This window comes from Diadema antillarum, unplaced genomic scaffold (genome assembly GCF_040938485.1).
Source record: "Diadema antillarum isolate AM-2024a unplaced genomic scaffold, OU_Dant_1.0 seq00001342_RagTag, whole genome shotgun sequence".
Lineage (NCBI taxonomy): Eukaryota > Metazoa > Echinodermata > Echinoidea > Diadematoida > Diadematidae > Diadema > Diadema antillarum.
Window position 1 is genome coordinate 231,703 of NW_027272108.1, and position 15,704 is coordinate 247,406.

Consider the following 15,704-nt stretch of genomic DNA (forward strand, 5'->3'; position numbering starts at 1 on the left):
CGCGTACGCGCGCGCACATACGCACGCATAGCTCATATGCAACAGAAATTTCCCGTTTTTTACACTTATCGGATGCCTGAAATGTCAAGGAATATATTTTACCAAGTTTCTAGTCAATCGGACTCAATATGACGTCATACGGGCCCGTCAAAGTTGAAATTCCGCGCGCGCGTCAATGGCGATATACAGTGCAACAATGCCAAAAAACCGCCAATTTTAAATCCGATTTTACTCGTCAGGATGGACAGTGACCCCCCATTTTCTTTACATATTCTGAAAGCTGATGCGTTGTGCATGTCATTTCATGGGTTGGCGATGCTGGAAAAATGATTAAAAGATATCAAATTTCTTAATAAGATAAAAAAGTAAATTTTCAAAATGACGTTATCAAATTTCAAGTTCACTCGAGCATATCTCACTTATCCTTTGCCGATTGTCAACCAGATTTCAGTATGTTGTAGCTTATTAAATGTTTTTTCATTAATGTAATAACATTTTGATTGGATGATAGCATCACCTCGTAAAAATGGATTGAAAGTAATCTTGTCAAATTTGACCAGTATACGTGTTATCTCTATGTGTGCAGTTTTTCTGGAAATGAAAATTGACATGACTATCTTTGTCGAGCACTAGCTCACTTATGCTTCGGTGAATTTCTCCCAGATTTTAATATGTTGTAGCTGAGACTTTGGGCTATCGTTATGTGCCCTCTGTTTTTTCATACGACGTCGGCATCACGTCGAAAATTTTGGTTGAAATTAAAGCTTATCTTCAATGTATTGAGATATGTCTTTCTTTCTGCAACTTTCTTTGCAAAAACTCAAGAGAAACATACCCTATCACCACCACATTTTGCAAATGTTTAGTTCATGTCACGTACATTATTTCAAAAAGTAACAACTACTTGATCAAACGCCATCTTGGGTATGTAAATTAGGGTTAAAGGTCATAAATGTTTCATCCTGTATCTTAGTGAATACATGTCCTATCTTTCCCACATTTTGCACGCGTAAAGACCATGTTACAAGGATCATTTCACAAAATAACCACTTTTTGCTCAGATGCCATCTTGTCTGTGCAAAGCGGGGTCAAAGGTCATATGTACCTCTTTCTTTATCTTCGGTATGACGTGTTATCTCTATGGCAGGGAATATTTCTAGATGTGAAAATTGACATGATTGACTTTATCGAGCACTAGCTCACTTATGCTTCGGTGAATTTCTCCCAGATTTTAGTACGTTATAGCCAATTTAATACTCTTTAAGGTTTGTTAATCAAAGTTTTAATCAAATGATGTCTTCACCTCGTAAAAATGGATTGAATGTAACCTAGTGAAATTTGACCAGTATACGTGTTATCTCTATTTGTGCAGTTTTTCTGGAATCGAAAATTGACATGACTATCTTTTTCGAGCACTAGCTCACTTATCCTTCTGTGAATTTCTCCCAGATTTCAGTATGTCGTAGCTGAGACTTTGGGCTATCGGCAATGTACCCTATTTTTTTCATTGGATGTCAGGATTACGTCAAAAAACCTGGTTGAAATGGAAGCTTAGCTTCAACGTCGGGACATATGTCTTTCTTTCTGTGACTTTCTTTGCAATAACTCAAGAAAAACAGGCCCTATCACCCCCATATTTTGCACATGTTTAGTTCATGTCACGTATATTATTTCATAAAATAACAACTACTTGATCGAACACCATCTTGGGTTTGTAAATTAGGGTCAAAGGTCATAAATGTTTTATCCTGTATCTTGGTGAATACAAGTCTTATCTTTCCCATATTTTGCACACGCAAAAACCATGTTACAAGAATCATTTCACAAAATAACCACTTTTTGCTCAGATGCCATCTTGGGTGTGCAAAGTGGGGTCAAGGGTCAAATATACTTCGTTTTGTATCTTCGTTAGTGTATACGGAATTCGGTGCCAAAGATGGCAGGTCTGACTCGCTTTTCTAAATGAGATTCCAAACATCACACGGCTGCAATGTCCCCTAAGCACAGATGAAACCTGTATGGTCATGAATTTTGGGATCAGGACTCAAATCATTGATTTTCGAAAAGATCGGATCACCTAATTTGTCAGTCTTGACAAATTTCAAGTCTAGTTATCAGTTGTATTAGTACCGGTATTTTTTCAGCATTGAAGTGTGTTGCCATGTTGACAGAATATAGCTTTTGTAATCTTTTCCTCGTTTGTTTGTTTGTTTTCCTTTTTTTAAAAACAATTCTGCCCTACTTTGGCAAAAGGAAGCAAGTGACATCGAGTACATGCTACAAATAAAGAAAATATGTTTTGGGTAGGCCCTTCAACATGGAAATTTGTGAAGAGAAACAATGCCGGTATTCGTGCAAGTCATATGGTGATGCATTAATGACAGTTCGAAGAATTTTGAAATTTCCATTGAAACTCATTGTTGTGTAACTTGCTACCTTTTGCCAAAGTATTATAGATTTGTAGCAAACATGAAAAATCTGGCAAAAGGAAGCATGTGACAATCATATCATGAATATGTCACTTGCTTCCTTTTGCCAAAGTATTATAGATTTGTATCAAACATAAAAATTAGCAAAAGGAAGCACCTGACAATCATGAGGCTGTAACTCGATTCCTTTTGCCGAAATATTATAGATTTGCAGCAAACACACAAAAAATGGCAAAAGGAATTCTTAAGCAAGTGACAATCATATCATGAGGATGTTACTTGCTCCCTTTTGCCAAAGTATTTTGGGTTTAGCAAAAGGAAGCACCTGACAATCATGAGGCTGTAACTCGCTTCCTTTTGCCGAAATATTATAGATTTGTATATCCTTATAGATTTGTAGCAAACATGAAAAATCTGGCAAAAGGAAGCATGTGACAATCATATCATGAATATGTCACTTGCTTCCTTTTGCCAAAGTATTATAGCTATCTATGCCAAATCATTGGAAAATGTCAATGTCTATAAAAATGTCAGTTCCTTCCTTTTGCCAAAGTAGGTCAGAATTCTAATACGGATTAGGCCGGTACCCTCACTGATTGACTATTTCTGTCGAGATTTGCCACAAATAACCACCATTTGTTTTATATCATTTCTTCATGACATATCATTGTCTTTACTGGGCACTGAAATTAATCTGTTTTTATGATTATGATTGTAAAATTGTGAGATTCAGGCTTTGGCTGCGAGACTTAATTTTAATAAAAAGTGTTTAATTCAGTTCAGTCCAATTCAACATACCTATAAACCGGAACACTGTGTATTCTATTATTGCTTTTTCCTTTTAAAGTGAAATCATAGATAATTCAATCCGGATTTTACACCACGGCACACGAAGAGTTAAGACTAATGACAACGAAAATATTTAATATTCTGAAAAAAATATCATGAAAATGATATTAATGACGCTGACAAGTAAAAGTAATAATGACTTTACAATGGGATGTCTGAAGAAGGGCGCTCAAAACCTCTGCGCTTACCAGTCCATGTCGGATGACCCAGCCCTTTCCATTTGAATAAGCCCTTAATTACAAACATGCAAAATGAGTTCTTTTCCTGAGTAGCAATCTAAATACGTGTTCCATTTCATTTCATTTCATTAATTTACTTTCGTTTTTAACATGAAAAATAATTGTGCAAAACTTATTATGAAAAATGATATTCATGCATATTCTAAATATGAAGAGTTTGTTCGCAAAAACCGATAAGTCCATTTTTGAAGATTTTGAAGTACGGTCTCTGTCATAAAGTACAAAATAATACATTTTAACTCTTTATGTGCCACGTTCGCACGTCCGACTCAGTTGACGGCGTGCCAACTTCGCATATTCTGCTCAACAAACAAAGCCGCCAAAACCGATCGATAGATCACTAATCTGCTAATCCCGCGGCACAATGAAAGCGTCTCTCGTGCTTTTGTTCCTCTCATATACGGCTTGCATTCTATGTGGTGATTGACTATCAATGTTCCCAACTAGATTTGCTCGTACATTCAAAGTTTTTGTCACAGCTTTACAAGCAAAAGTCATTCAAAAGAAAAATTGAAAATAGATTCGTCATACAATTCATATCGAAACAAAGCTTGGCATTCCTCTTTAACTATGCCTACTAGTATGCCCGTCTTAATAGAAATTTGTAGGAGTTATACAAATTGGAAAAACAGAATTCTTTCTCAGAGCATGACTACCTTCCTGTCTCAGAATAACGTGGCACACATGGGTTTCCACCATGGCACATAAAGAGTTAAATGATATATTGGTCACTACATGTAAAGGTACATGTTTGAAGTTATGGTCAAAAGAAGCAAACATTTTCTTATTATTCTCTTTATTTTTCTTGACCTTTAATCGCAAATTTCTCCATTTGGCAAATATGGACGTATTGGTTTTTGCGAAAAAAACTCTTCATATGTAAATGACGAATATTAAGCAAATAACCAACGTTGGTAAAGGTGATGGGACAAACTATCACTTCCGAGGCGATCAGGATGTAGCTTTCTTTCCGAAGCGCAGCTGAGGAAAGATAGGCTTAGGCTACGTTCATAGGCTAAGGCTACGTAGTTTACTTTGGACGTATGCGCGTAGATGACAGAAGAATGAATTTGCTCCACGCCCAGCGTGGCACCGAAATAAGAATGCGTTGCACTCATAGAGGTTCTATATGTAATAGAGTAGGCCTAAGCGCTCACTATTCAGTGCGTACAAATGAAAACGGGGACCATTGAACAGTGGCGCGTGCAATCTTTATATGAGGTATGAATGCAAGAATGCCTGTTTGGCAATTTTGGCCTCATGTTTATTGTTAAGGCACATATTTGACACATTAGAGAAAGTCCTTTTTTTTAAAGCAAAAGACGTATACTGCGTTGAGAATGTATCTCTCTTATAAAATCCGGAGGCATATGGACAAATATTGATTTTTCTTAAAATTAGAACGATTTTTCCAACCCAACCCCATCTTCGAAGCTGTACTTTACGTGTATTACTAGATGCACTTCCGGGTTCAGGCTTCTGGTAGTCGACCTCTTTGAAAATGGCGGCGGGTCGTTCAATTGGCCCCCTTCTATACGCGAGCGCGCGCTCTATATACATAATTATAGAACCTCTTTGGTTGCACTGCACATAATTATGGTCTATCACTTGACCGAGATTAAATGATAGATGACAGTGCAACGCACTTTTATTTCGCGCGTACTCAAAATTGCAAGTTATGTCACGCGTTAGGACTGTGTGGACTAAGCGATCAGCGAAACAAAATGACTATCATCATAGAGTGTAACGAACTTTTATTCTCAGGTGATGTGATGGGCAAACCTACGCTTTATCACGTGATCAGCTCCTGGCCAATCCTATAGCAAGATTCTTAGTATGTGGAATATAATAATACATATTAATATGTCTAATGGTAGAGGGCCATAGAGTTACGATGATTTTGATTGATGAGCTATGATGCAGTTTGAAGCATAAATGATGTAAGAGATATCATTAAGCTGTTTAACGCAAGATCACATGTACAATATAATAGCATTTAAATACCTGCGATATCGTTCCTTTCGATGCTTATAACAGCGTCTTTCAATTTGCATCTTTTCTCGTAGTTACTGCATCTTTGGCTGCCATTCCATTCTTGAAGCATTGAAGTCGTATCGAAGAGGGTGGCTTTGTCTTCTTCAGCGGCAACACGAACCTTGCCCGAATTTCTCTGAATAGCTTGTGAGAGCTTTTGGCGGTGCACTGAAGTGAGGAGGCGCGATATGCCGCGAAGATCCACGGGTAATTTGAGGGCTCGGTCAACTGTATGTAATAACGATATTTGTTTATTAGAATATAAGCTGGATTATCAAAAGTAGAAATAATTCATAGGAACCTACTTTTTTTTTTCTTCTAACTGAAGAATTCATCATGTAGATATACTTTGTCTTTCTTCCGGCAGCATATGAGAACAAAATCTTTCTTATTACATGTTCGTTCGTAATTAATGAGAATATAGGAGACACTAGCTTTGTTCCTTCAGACCGCTTTGACGTCATCATGACTCTATAAATGATTTGCTCTGTGCATCGGCCTGTTTAGTGGACGATCTATAAGAGATTCAGTGCTCACCAATGAAAAATTCCCTGTCTATTGGAGAAAAGCCAGCCCCCTCGAGTGATAGAGCTAACAGCACGACACAGTTCGTCCCTCGTGCACCAGGCGACATCCAACGTAAAAGAATTGATTTTGCCTCTTCAATAGTTGCGTTCATTTCATCGCTCTTCTTGATTCTGTTCACAACTTCTCGGAGTCCAAGCTTGGCAAGAATAGTACGCACGTGTTTGGCAAGGTAGCCTGGATCATTGTCCGTGCTGAAATTACGTAGATTCCACAAAATGTGCTCGAGTTCAACATCTGACAAGGATTGCTGTTCTCGACGATACCCTGCTCACAGATAGAAGCAATGGTAATGTTAATAATCTCTACTGTCGGTGATGTGTAGATAAATACTTTTCTTTAAAATGGCTTCAGAAATTATATCCGAATAATCGCGAAAATTATGATCCTGTAAACAATATGGAAAGCTCGTGTATTTAATCTCATTAAATCTAAAACAAAATGACGGATAACAGCAACACTTAAGTTTTGATAAGAACAATATAATCGTTATGTGAGAAGAGAATGAAAAATAATTCATATTGAATCTTATAGAATCTTGCACATACATGATGTTAAAACAAGAATCATTCTTTGTGTCACACATTAAAAAAAAAAAAATATGTGTGTCTACTGCCTGAAACCTTTCAGGATGCCTTACTCTTCAAGTGGTCAACACTGTGCATAAGATCGTCCATTTCCATGGCCATTGTTATGACTTCCCACTGGTAGTCTGTAGTGCAAGATGCCTTCCATCTGCAAAACTTCTCGTACACGCTGTCGGCTGTTACTGCACTAGGTTTGTCATCCTTGGTTTCTAGTAGCTTGTTAGCAGTATTGTTTAGACCGTTTATGTTCCCACTCGGGATGCTGTTGTGTACGAGTTGCCACAATTCGAGGAAGGTGATCGGGCCACCTGACACAAACACACATACACAAAATTGCACAATAGATCTGCAAAGCGGGGGCTTCGAGCATGATGAGGGCAAAACATTTTAACGGGAAATAGGTACTCTCTTTGAAGAGCACATTCATTCCGGTTATATCGAACATGAGTAAGAAATGAAGAGTTTGATCGCAAAAACCGATAAGTCCATATTTGCCAAATGGAGATTTTTGCGATTAAAGAAAAATAAAAAGAATTAGAAACATTTTGCTTCTTTTGACCATAACTTCAAAAATGTACCTTTATATGTAGTGACCAATATATCATTTGAAAGGTATTATTTTGTACTTAATGACAGAGACGGTACTTCACGATCTTCAAAAATGGACTTATCGTGTGTGTGTGTGTTTTTTTTTTGCGAACAAACTCTTTAAATAACAACATAGGTATAAATATTTGTTGTTTTAATTTTATTTTTCCAAATAGACATGTCATGAATATTCAATGTTTGCTTTGTACAGGCGTTTAGATCAAACTAGTACGAAGAGTTCTTACCGCAGCAAAAGTCTTCAGCCAGGGATTTAAATCCACTCCTTTCCAATGCGCGGCTGATGAGAACAAGAGGGTTTGTCGTGAACTTCCCTTTGCTCCATGTCTGCAGTTCAACAACGGCAGCCTTTTTCACATCTCGCTTTCCTGTCAAACTGGGTTTCTTGTCTGGCGCAAATATTTCTGTCAGGAATGTTATTACGTCTTTCTCGTCATTTAAACTCCAGATAATGCACTTCAGGATGTTCACGTCAAGTTCACTTGATGGGTCTGTTTTGTGCACACAGAAATCTTAACAAAAGAAAAGAAAAATAAAAGACAATAAAAAAAAATCATATCAATTTGTGTTTTAAACTGAAATCTTCCGGAATTCTCCTTTGATATTAACATTAGGAACAAATATGGTAGAAAAGACATGCGAGAATGACTCAAATACACATTTTCTTGGTTTTCTCCTCTTCTGTCTGTATACAGTAGATTGTCTGCAGAATTATTCATATATACCCTTGAACATTTTAAATGTACAATAACAAAAATCTCCCCTCTGTATTCAATATTAATTTTGTTCTAATAACACAATACATAAGTAGCAAACAAAACAGTCTACTCACATCCATTCAAAGCGAACTTTTTTTGTTGCTCAAAGTACTATATTCCATAGTGGACCATAAATGTGGAACTCCCTTCCTGCTAAATTGAAAAATTCAATCAGTATTGGAACTTTTAAATTCAAGTTAAAAAGATTTTTATTTAGTCGCTATACTAAAACACTAAGTACATCGCATAACCATGTTTATAAAGTCCAGTGATTGTCTTGATTTCCTAAATACGGATTTTATTTTCTTAGACAAGCTGCTGTGACATTCTGAATGTTTGTCGACTTCCTCGTCCCATGCAACATCCTGTGTTTATTTACCGGGGTTTGTGATTGGTTTGTATGCTTGTTTGTTTGGATGTGTGTATCTGTCACTCCCACTGCTTTACTTGTAGGTGTTACAAAAGCATTTCCCACTTTTGATCCTCAATAGTTCAAAAACTGTCCATCAGATAACACTGACATTGATATGAATCATAGCTGAATAGTGTACAATTTAGTTGCATGTGATTTGAACATGATAGCTTGAAATAGATTTTAAAGTTAAGTTCAATATTCTGGTCAAATTTGAACCTTCTGTACAAAAGTGAACTTAAAGAACTAATGATGTGTATGTGAGTGTGTCCATGCAGTGATCCTGATCAATAGACATGAATACCACGGATAAATGAAATGAAAGGACAATTGCTTTTCTTTACTCTGCCATAAACAGAGAATGATGGAATGGTCATAATTTGGTATGACTTCATTTTGCATTACCACAAAAACATGTAAACTTTCAGATTTTTGGCTGTACCTAGCGATTTGATTACTTCATTGAAATTTGTTTGTACATTGTGTTAGACTCATTTGGTGATTTGTGAAACTATTTATTCATATGACATGAGATCATTTATGCACAAATATACATGGCATTACCATACCATATTCGAACGAAACGATGCTCAAAGCATCAGCGTTTATCCATATTACGTATCAATCAACGACCTTTCAGACACATACAAACTCCCATCTAGAATATTCTCTATTCTGAAAAAGAGGTACTTTGTCAAACCTTCGAGATCATCGGCTGCTGATTTCAACCCCTTCTCCTTCAACACTGCTTTGAAGATGGCATTCTGGAAAAAGCTTGGACACGTCTTCTTCCACTCGCACAGATTCTTGTACTCCCCCTTGATGGAGAGTTGGGCAGCGCGAGAACTAAAAGGGGGCTTGAGAAGTGCGTTCGTTACCTGACTAATTTCTTCCAACTGTCCTTGACCCTCAAGAAATCGCAAAGTATGCCATAATTCCACGAATGACACTTGTGTGTCTAAATGGGGCAAAAGAAATGAACATAAAACAGACAGAAGCAAAATAAGAAAATAGTGTAAGCAACTTCCATCCCATGCACACACACACACACACACACACACACACACGCGCATTCACACGCGCACGCACAAATTATGCACATGATTCATATGTATAGTAGCATACTGCAGTACACTCCCATACTTTGTACTATGCAGTAGTAATAACGAAAACCCTGAAGGCAGATAAAATAACAACCGAAATTCCTTTAATAAGAAACTCAGACCTTGATCAAATGTAATATGGTGACAACTTTCCGGTAATACTAACGGTTTGACAATCATTATAGAGCATGTTGTATATCACCTGAAAAATTTTGCCTTGAACTATTATTTTTTATGTCCAGTGTAGAAAATGAAGAAAACAACACATTTTGAAGGTTATACATGTAATTAGACTTTGCAGCACAAACACATACACACACACACACACACGGACACGCACATCTGCATGCATTTACATGCTCCAGCCATGACGATGCGAATATATATGAAGAGTTTGTTTGCAAAAACCGATAAGTCCAGTTTTGAAGATTTTGAAGTACGGTCTCAGTCATAAAGTACAAAATGATACCTTTTAAATGATATATTGGTCACTACATATAAAGGTACATTTTTGAAGTTATGTTCAAAAGAAGCAAAACTTTTCTTATTATTCTCTTTATTTTTCTTGACCTTTAATCGCAAATATCTCCATTTGGCAAATATGGACTTATCGGTTTTAGCAAACAAACTCCTCATATATATATATATATATATAATTTTATTTTATTTTTTCACATGGACATCAGGCAATAAAATGCCGTTTCCAATTCCAAAATGATCACGAACCAAGTACACGATATTTACTGTGGGCTATCAGGGAAAAAGGAAAGAATTGTGCATCAAATGTCGTTCAGGTATCAGATATAAAATGTAACCACCTGTCAAAAAGTCAGTAGCAACCTTATCACACCCAGCATTTTCAAGAGCAAAATCCAATTCAATGATTGGATTTATCTCAAAGGACTGTTGGTTCCATGTAACCGCAGCTTGGATAGCGTATTCCACCGTGATTTCACTTTCCTCCTCAGGTTCGCGTCCGAGAAGCTCTTGCAGAATCTTTCTTTGTACTTTCTCCTCAAGTCTTTCGATCATGTCTGCCAACATTTGAGGGTCCACTGTTGTTCCCACGTCTTTTCTGCGTTCTTTAAGTTATGTAAAAATTGAGAAAACATTATTGTAACATTTTCAAGCGTATTCAAGGTTATATGAAATTGTGATATAGGAAAATTGTGTATGATGCTCACGTTAATATTGTAACAGGCTCCCCCCAAAAAATTACCCCCCCAAAAAAACAAAAAAAAACAAAAAAAAACCCAAACAAACACACACATACACACAAAAAATACCCCGTGTATTGATATGTTTAATTCTTGCTTTACATGACGTTGTGTCATATTCATACATGTGTCAAAATAGTCATTTCGGATTGATGATTAGGTACACTGGATGAGACACAGATAGAGCAGAGTCGTGTATCGGAATATACTCTTTCAAAGAGGCCCCTTTTTACACTAAAAAAACAAACAAACATATCACTGTGATTAATTTCTCATATTATGAATATGTAGAAACACCATAAACTGTCACTGTAAAAAGCCAGATAAGTAACAGGCCATTGACAGGTTATGGCGATCATGTATATGGGTGAGAATTTTGAACGATGTACAATTGCCCATTTTCGCACCTAATGACACTCTATACCTTAGAAACACACCAGGATGATCTAAGAAACCAGTTTCTTTCATGTCATCTCAAAACATGGGAAATTTCCTTTCAGGAAATGTATTGATTGGTTTACTTTTGACGGATATTTTGCATTTGACAAGGACTTAAAGCGGAAAAATACGGTAAAAACGCTATTTTCACGATAAGTTTTGTTTTTCAAACCAATGATGTGTCTTTTTAAGGTACGTGGCATCTATTATCTGACCGTGTTCTGAATCTGACATATCATGGGTATGTACCACAAAATTATGAGAACTCTATGAGCCCGTATAAGATTAGAGAGAACAATTGAAATACCATATCAAAGTCCTAAACAGACGAACGCCCGTGATGCTTCTCTGTCTATCGCTGCTGCAAGATCTACTTTGTTGTCCGAACTGTAATGTATACGAAAATTTGGTGTTCCACCTTATGTAGATATTCTGCAATATTATTACGTTAACTGGATGTACATGGGACATAACATTCTTTCATGCAAGATTATACTCAGTTTTCGTCACGGACGTGCGTTCGCTATTTACTAATAAAGATCGCAGCAATTAAAACGTTATTGGCAATGTTGCTCTGAGTGTCGTAATCAACTAAGATCTAGCAACATGATCCTAATTTATGTATATTTTGAGTTTTTGTCCATCTCTTGTGAAATGCGAACCGAAATTACATTTTTAGACGAAACTCCGAGAAAAAAGAACGTCCGTGATGATTAAAATGTTATCGAGTGGGGCACCATCTTGCTTTGATGCCACAGGTACATTTTACCTTTTGCTCTCTAGCTGAGGAGCTGCATGCCATGTTTGGAGCGGACTGGGTCACATCTGCAGTTTTTGGACCTTTCTGAACAAAGTAAATTTGAATATTTTCTCTGAAAATCCACATCCTACTCCCTGTCTGAAAAATTCATATTTTGAAATGGTGTAAATTTTATAATAATTTGCATTGGAAATACCTTTTCAAAATTTCGAAAGAGTTGGGAAGGCGAAGTACTCTCTGTCGATAAGTTATCCGTCCTGGAACATGACCCTTGTGGTAGAACGAACGTCCGTGACGTAAACAATCCAACCGATAGGGATAACTTGTCTCGAAAGTGTTCTTTATTTTTTAAACTTTCAGCTCAAATAAGGGAAAGTAAAGTTTTACAAAGTAAACAATGAGCTTAGAGCAGTAGTTTCAGAATATCTAAGGCAGTATGTGATCATGATGAACAAACAGCTCAAAATTTACTTGCAATTTTACGCTTGTATTCCCTCTACTGAAATTATGTAAACACAGCTAAACACTGAAAATCAAGTGAAAGGAAACTGGAATTTTGCGTAATGTGTAATTTGTGTGTATTTAATTTGTTCTGATGAGGTTTTGAAGACAATTTGAACTGTTATAGGTTCTGAAAGTTTCGATCAAGGACATTCTGTCCGAGAGAGGAAATTTCTGATAATTACAAATATATCAGTGTACGATAAGTTAATGTTATTTGAAATATTACTAAATCACTGAGTCTCTCATACCCAAAAGTGAATAACGTTCAGCATTCAATTTACCTGTAATAGCAAAAGGAAAACGTTTTGGCCACGGATGTTCGTTGGTAGAATAATTCCATGAATTACATAGTAGAAGATAGAGGAACAGTACCACTTTTTAGTTACAGATGCTCCCCGTGCATATCTTTTGAGTATAGGTAGCTGTCATCTCAAACAGAACACATCTATTTTTGGTCTCTATCACGGACGTTCGCTGTACTTGTCATATATTATATGCCTTTGTACATTCTTATTTTTCTTTTCGCAGTGATTTTTGTCGCATTACCTAAGTAGCCCGAACATGTTGCAACTAAAAAGAACTAAAACAATCCGAAAAGTGCTACGCAGTCACATTCGGAATGCATTGAAACGAAAATGATGAAATGACGGAAGAAGTCTGTAATGGGCATGTGGCAAGAAGAAACGTAAAAGTTTCAAAAGAACGTGGAAGCAGTTGAATGAAAACAAGAAAAAAACTGAGCAGGGATCAAGCTCCAACACAAAGAGAAAAGAATTACCAGTGCCATTAAACCGAATTCCTCTGGAGGGGCTGTTTTTTGTTCATTTTTTATTCATCGAAATTTCGTCATAAGCGAATAAAAATAGTGCAGTATATTTCTGATGAAAACACGCAAATCCTCCGTTTACAATGACATCGTGTTTTTTGTACTCATCATTGAAAAGCAATAATAATTTACAATTCTGTCTCATATATCTTTTTTTTTGTAATTTTAGATTTAAGAGACAGAGAGATCGTCAAGTTATTGTTTGTGTTTGTATTTTTGTGCATGGATGTACTTTGAAAACACATGTTAAAAAGTGATGATTTAGTAACAGGTTTGAGGTAACTCTGAATGTCCGTTATTCCCTCGATTCATTATTCCAAAGGTTTGTTAATCCGGAATGAAAAAAAAAGGTTCGTAATTATTTCAGGAGTTTCCTCACTGAAAATGTTCATATTCCGAAAGTTTGTTAATCCGAATATTCAATATTAAGGTTCACTATTCTTAAGGTCTGCTATTCTAAAAGTGGAATGGGCCCGATATTCGTTTAGGTGCAAACAATATCATGAGGTTTCTAAATCTGGAGGCTTCGGTTGTTATTTTTTTTCACCGCATTTGCATTATGAACCTTATTTCTTGTTCCAATTAACGCACAGACCTTTCGAATAACCTTATGAGATTTCTATCATTTACCGAACATAAAAGCTTCCTGATTTTACGAACCTTAATCAATTTTCGGATTGGCCAACCGTATGAACAACGAGCCTCTGAAATTACGTGATACAAAATGTTCGTTATAACAAACCATATTGTATAATATCGAAGTTACAAACATCCATCTAAATTATATGGACTTAGTTTGTTTTGTTATGACGAAACTTCGAGTAACAAACCTTATGGAGTGCGTGGGAAGGCCTTGGAGTGGTTCAGGAACTAGTTCATGAACAGGAAGCAATATGTTTTTCTTTATGGTTGTAATTGAAAAATGTTAAATAATAAATGTCGGGTTCCACAGGGAAGTTTATTAGGTCCACTTTTGTTTAATGTTTGCACAAATGATTTTTGTAGATCACTAGATATTCTTTCTTTTATTTTCTTTGCAGATGACTCAAATTTATTTTTTTTTTCGCCCAATAATCCTCTTACCCTTGTAAATACAATAAATTCAGAATTAGAAAATTTTTCCCAGTGGATCAAAACAACTATGTTATGCTTTAATCTAAAAAAAAACACAAAATAGATGCTTTTTAGCGATTCAACTGAGGCATTACCTGTTGACATTGTTTTAGATGGTACTCCACTCGAAAATGTTTCCCATGTAAAAATTTTTCTAATATCAGTTGATAATAACCTTGAAATAATGGAAATTTCATATTAACAGTATTATGTAAAATTATTTCACGCAATATTAGCATAATTAATACGCTTAAATTTTGTTTTCCTTTATCGTCCCTGCTTACATTATATTCATCCTTAATATTGCCATATTAAAATTACAGTATTCTCGCGTGGGGAAATACATCACACTTTTAGATAAATTACTTTTGTTAGAAAAGAAATCACTCTGTATCATATGTCATACTGCATTTTTATCCCATACTGACCCACTTTTTTAGCATAAAATATTTAAAATTAATGATTTCTATCTGTTCAATTTAGGACAATTTATGTATAACTGTAACAAAAAAACAATCTTCCAAATATATTTGAAACAATGTTTCAAAGAAATCAATCCGTTCACATATCCAACAAGGCGATCGAATGACTTTCATTTGCCATTTCTGAAAACTTTGTTGGCTCAGAACACATTCATCTACGATGGGCCAAAGTACTGGAATTCACTTCATAACAATATTAAAACAGCTCAATCTTTGAACTCCTTCAAGAATAAATTAAAATTGTTTTTATTGAAATCTTACAACATCCAACCGAGTTAGGTTCGTTTACCATCTCAGTCAAGTCATCATTTCTTTGAACATTATACAATTATTATGAATTTATCTTTTTAAATATAAGTCTTCCTTACATGTTCCTGTCAGTGTTCCGTGTATATGGATGTGTCTAATCTCTCCTTCTCCTTTATTCGTACCGGTATAATTACGTATACAAATTTTTGCATTATATTCAATCCAGGTTATATTTTATCACTTATTTTACATCATGGAATCCAGCTTGCTTGCGTCCATGATGGCACGTGCTGTAGTTTTTTCCCTTTTTTCCTTTTTTTCCCTTCCCAATTATTATGATTTCATGTCAGTTGACATAGGTTCGTTTTATTTTGTTTTATATTGCTGTCTTGTGTATTTTCTGAGGGTCCCATATCGGACAAGCTTTGCTTCTTAGTGGGACCCTCCATTTCCATCCCCATCCTGAGTTACCTTGTATTATCCGCTTTATGTATATATTAACAAAGATATAAT